Raw genomic sequence first — 5,843 nt, forward strand, 5'->3', positions numbered from 1 at the left:
CATCGCTTCATTGTAGCCCTTCCGTAACTTTTCGTCCTTGTCCAGCCGCCGTTCCAACTGTACAAGTCTCCGCACTGCCATATCCTTCGATTCGCCGATCATCCGCTCGAAACCCATTCGCTTCGGCAGGCGCACTACGTATCTCCCCGTTGAGTCACGGGAAAATGTATTTCGAAAATATTGCTCGCAGTCCTGCTCTTCCTGGGTTTGACGGGGTACATCTTGCAATTCCTCGATCTTCCAAAAACGCTCGATTTTCTCATCCAGCGAGGTGTCAACCGTCACGTGGCAGCAAGGAACTGGATTGAGTTTGCCCAGATCTGCTTTACCGGCAGCGATCCATCCGAAAACGGTATTGACGAAGAGTGGAAGTCCATCACCCACGCGTTGTATTTGAACTCGACCGTCATTCAACAACAGGAACTCGTAAAAATACTCCAACCCCAGCAGAAGGTCGATAGGAGCACGCTCGTTGAAGCCTGGATCCGCCAGAACCATATCCGAGGGTAGGTTCCATGCATCGATAGGAATTGTCGTTGCCGGTTGATCTTCTGTCACCTTCTTGAGGACCAAGAACTCCATTGGAACAGAATAATCCGTGATACGCGAAACTATAGTTGCAGACACAGAACTGCTTGTTTGAATCTGCGCGCTGCCGATTCCGGAAATAGGTACGCTAGCTCCTTTCCGCGGCAGTCTTAAAATCTGACACAACCTTTCCGAGATGATATTCGCCTGTGACCCGCTGTCCAGAAGCGCCCTCGCCGTATGTAATCGCCCATTGCGATCCTTCACCGATACGAGAACCGTTGATAGGAAAATATGCACCTCTCGAGACCCAACAGCTACGTTCGCTGCGTAGATGGTGGCGACAGAGCTCTGTACTGCCTGCCGAGGAACTTCCGTTGCCGATGAAACACCAGAACCGCCTGCTTGCGATTGTGCTGAGTCCTGAGCGCCTGCCGATGAACCAGAGCCCATTGCTGACACGCCAGGATGGAGTAGACTGTGGTGCTTCTTGTTGCACGTACGGCAACGGTACGATGACTTGCAATCCCGACTGTAGTGATCACGACGGAGACAGTTACTGCACAGCTTCTTAGAATTGACGATCTGGAACCGCTTATCCAGAGCCAGCTTTGCAAAAGCCGGACAGTTGGTGATATAGTGTGGCCCGTTGCAGGATACGCACTTCATCGACGAATTATCCGACGCTGTATTCACCGTTAGCTTTGGGTTGAACTTCTTGAAGGACGTACCAGGAGCTGTAGGTTGAAAACGTTGAATATCAGGACGTTGATCGACCGCCACAGCATCCAGAATCCGGGTTTGACCTTCCAGGAACTCCATTACGTGCCGGAAAGTAGGATCCAGTTTCTTCAGCGCGTATTCTTCCCAATCCTTCTGAGTAGAGTCATCGAGTTTCGACACCAACAGCTGCGTCAGCATCGCCCCCCAGCCCGCAGATACTTCCCCCAATTGATCCAAAATCTTTGTATGCCGGTCGAAACAGTCGATGACGTCATGAATCCCACTTGCTGACATCTTCTTTAATTTTGGATATTGCAGAAGTGCATTTACGTGGCGTTTCTTCTGCAGATACACGTTCGAATAACGTTTGGTTAAAGCAGCCCAGGCAGGCCCGTAGCTAGCCTCGCACATGGGAAAAGCATCGACAACCTTGAGCGCGTCTCCCTTTAATGACGCTCGCAAGTAGTGAAAACGTTGTATCGCACTGAGATCAGCATTGCTGTGGATCAGCGATTTGAAGGTGTCGTAAAACGGCAACCATTCGTCAAAATCCCCTTTAAATTCTGGCAAATTTATCTTTGGCAATTGTACGCTTGCACCTGCCCCCACAGGTGGAGTAGCGGAGGTGGAGGAGAAGGATGGGGTGGTAGGTGGCAACTTCGATTTCAACCCTGCCCTTACCTGGAAGTACAACTCCTCGAAGTCGGCCCTGATTTTCTTGTGATCGTCCGCTTTCTCCTCGTGTTCCTCCATCTCCTCTATCTGCGTCTGGATATCCTCGAATTCGTCCCATTTCTCGTCCAGCTTTTCAATGCGCGCTTGTACTTGGAGATCGTGGGTGGCTGGGTCGTAGTTCTTCAGAAACCGGGCTGTCCGTTGAAGAAAGTCTATGATATTCTCCCGAACGTGTAGTTTCGGCTTCAGTTTCTTCACCATGGTATAGCAGTCGACGTTGGCAATCAACTGTGAAGAATTACGAAGCACAGCACCACAAAGAAAGCAATAAATGGATTGGAATGAGGCTCACCTGAGAGCCTATTAAAATAGGCCTTGTATTTATTTATCAGCCAACTGGAAACTAACAGCAATCGTCCGAAATGTGCCTCTCAACCTGTCACCAATGCGACGCGCAGCGATGACGTCACCAGCGAGCTATCCAACGATTCTCCAAAGCCGTAGGATTCCTGAGAGCCTAATGAATTAGGCCTTGTATTTATCTTTCTGCCAACAGGAACCAATAGGAACCTTCTAAAGGTTCGTAGAATGTCAGCCAAGTCTACTATCCACAGCGAACAGGTCACCAGTATGCAGCAATTAATCGTCAAAACTCGTACATCGGTAGCAGCGCAGGACCGAGAATCAAAAAATTGGTTGCAATTTGATCCGTTGAAAAAGCGCTTCAGCCAAGTACTCACCGTGTGAGCCTGGCAGTACAGGCCTTGTATTGCAACCGTATATAGAATACGCGCCCCCGGTTACCAGCATCCGCTTATACTGATCCACCAGAACCACCGCTTTGGTTCTGTCCGGTCGTCGTATCTTCAATTGGTTTGAAATATCAAGGCGTACAGATTTAGGCACGACCAATCCGCACCCTCATCAACCGCAGGCAACAACGAAACGAAAAAAAACACACCGCGTGAGTCTATTCCCACATGAAACGTATAGCACAGACTTCGCTCACTCTACGGCAATATCGCACTCCGATGGTTTTCTAATTATCACAGCGCTTACGTAATAACACAGCCGAAGCGAATATCGTTAAGGTTCCTGACCTCTTCGTAGAGTCGATGACCGTAGATAGAAGCCGTCCAACAAAGCGAGGTCACTCACGGAACTACAATAGTCCAACGCTACCGAGACTTGGCGCACAAACGATGGCGGCAAGATGGTGTCCAAAATCACTTCCCGCGGCACAAATCCTGGTCACGGCACCATTGTTCGGACCCTTAACTGCTTTTGGACACTTAGCTCACTTTATGCGCCAAATGAATTCCTTTCTTTTCTATTCCGTTTAATTTCTTGACGCTATACACTTGACGGTTGGTTTTCAAAGAGTTATGCACTAATTTCTTCGTACGTTTGTAGCATTCTGGTAAGTATTTTCTTCTCTTCTAGGTTCACCAAGGATCAGGTAAGTTCACGAGGTATCTATCTTCTTTTCAGGTCACACAGAACACAATCGATGTAAAGGGAAAACAGGTAAATATTTATTCAACAGTTACTACTGTGCACTTTATTCTTCTAGGACCGGCGTATAGAAATACGTAATTAATTCGGCGAGCTAGAGAAAAACCGGCGACCGTTCGTGATCGATCTTTATTGCGTACTGATCATATGGCGAACAGAGCGATAGCAACAAAACCAAAAAATTTATTATTACCTAGGCGTATATACGCACCACAACTGATAGCGTTAAGCTTTTCGAGAGAGTGAATTTGGTTGGGAGAAATTATGCTACCGTCTAGGGATGCTCAGAAGGAGCCAAATATTAAACTAATAATGTTTGTACTTAACACCCCCATTTCAAAGAGATCTCTGCCGTTACAAATCAGAAAACTGAGACCCTAGTTTTTCTCACGAAAGAGATGATGGTGATATCAAGTAGCTTATGGAATGATAAGCAAGAACCAAAACAACAGAGGTCAGTCGATTGCCTAGAAGGTAGGATTCTTAGCCCTTTCTTTCCCACAGCTTTGTTCGACAATTTAACTATCAAAATGGCGTTTCTAAAAAAAGTACTTGAACAAAAGTTGTTACAAATAAGCTACATTATTCAAAACCACAATCAAAAAATTTGAATGTTTTTCAATAGTTAGTTGATTGTTTTTCAATAGTTTGACCCTTAGGTCTCTTATTACGATGTTTGATAAGACAAATGAGCGTATAAATTTAGTCCAATTAGAATTGAGCTACTCGTACCAATGTTTACTGATGTTTACATATGTCTAGTTCCATGAGACGAAAATAGTATATAGGTAGAGGTGATTTTAATAAGTGAGCACTTTGATGTCATTCATCGATGAAAAAAGTTGAAAATCTAAAATCTTTAAAGAATCACAACTTGAATAACGTTGGATTATTGGCAAAAAAAAACTTTACTGCAGTAGAAATTTATTGAGTACTTTTCCGTGACATTCGATACAAAAAAAAATCAATATTGAGTCCAATAAGCTATGTCAGCATTTAAATGAAAATTTAGAAATGTCAACGCTGAGGCATCATAAACTGTTATAAATTAATGATGTAGCCCATATTTGAATTACATATTAGATTAGAATAATATAGTTCAGTTACATTAGTTACATTACATTAGAATAACATAGTTCAGTGTTGCAAAAGATAAAATAAAGCTACTACTATAGGAAGAAAATAGAAAAATGAGAAACTCGGAGTTATCGAAAAGACAGGATATGTTGTTAAATGCCAACCAAACGAGCAGCTTGCAATGGAAAAATAAAGGAGGAATCAATAGTGGGATCATGTAAAAATAAGTAACATATGCTGTAAATTGTATTCCTATTTGTTACCGTTACTGATAGTTTGAAGTAGTTTGAAATCAGGGCAACATTAACTCGTGAAAGGAAGCGTTGATGTTTAACCAATTTGTTTCACAATAACTCAGAAGAAATTCTAGTGAACTATATTCTTTTTTTAGAGAAAAAAGGATGTGGTAGCGCCTCCATTAACACTCGTTTCTCGCGTACTTTATGGTGGCCCGACCGACATCCTTCCGAATGCCTAGTGATGCATTCGATCAGTCGATCTAACACGTTGAACGAAGATAGTTCGTTTAGCATCGCAGCGCGCGTGTCATTTCGATTCAGAGTCCCAAGGTCGTTACCACAAATCTTCATTAATTTTTGAAGTATTCGTCAAGGATTTCTCTATACATTCATTTATTTTTTTCCGCAATATTTCATCTAAGTAATCCCTATTCAAACTCAGAACAATATGATACAGTGTACCTAACAAACAAAATGAGTTTGCGTGTCTCAAGAACCATATTATGTGGCTCTAGTAAATGGTGAGCTAAAAACTGATTAACATTAATGTTTACATGAAATTTAAATTGTCATACAACACAATATTAGTGATCTAATCCACCAATCATGCAAAGTAAGACGCATGAAGTTTGAATTATTTGGTAAATTTAGCAAATAAATAGCATAGGAGTTGGCTGAAATCGACAATATCTGCATTTTCAACAGCCAATATCTCAAAAACTTTACGTGCTATGATATTTATGAAAACGCCAATGGATTCAGCAACCCTGAATTTGAAGAAATTGCGGTATTTTGGTGAATATTATTGAGCGGCCAGACTACATTGGGTTGGTTATTTAATGCGGATGCCGGAAGAAACAATCGCGAAACAAAATTATCAGCTGAGAACTGAGTAGAGGTCACTTCGCGGAAGGCCACGAATACGTTGGTTGAATGCAGTGGAAGAGGACAAACGCATTTGAATTATGAAAATGGTCCAAAAGAGCTTGCTAGAACCAGTCATTATTCTTTCTGACAAATTCTACAAACCAACCATGAGCGACCGAAGTAATATAGTAAAAAATAAAAATTTATTACAACCTACAA

Source organism: Aedes aegypti, unplaced genomic scaffold (assembly GCF_002204515.2).
Source record: "Aedes aegypti strain LVP_AGWG unplaced genomic scaffold, AaegL5.0 Primary Assembly AGWG_AaegL5_hic_scaff_1089_PBJ_arrow, whole genome shotgun sequence".
In the NCBI taxonomy this organism is placed as follows: Eukaryota; Metazoa; Arthropoda; class Insecta; order Diptera; family Culicidae; genus Aedes; species Aedes aegypti.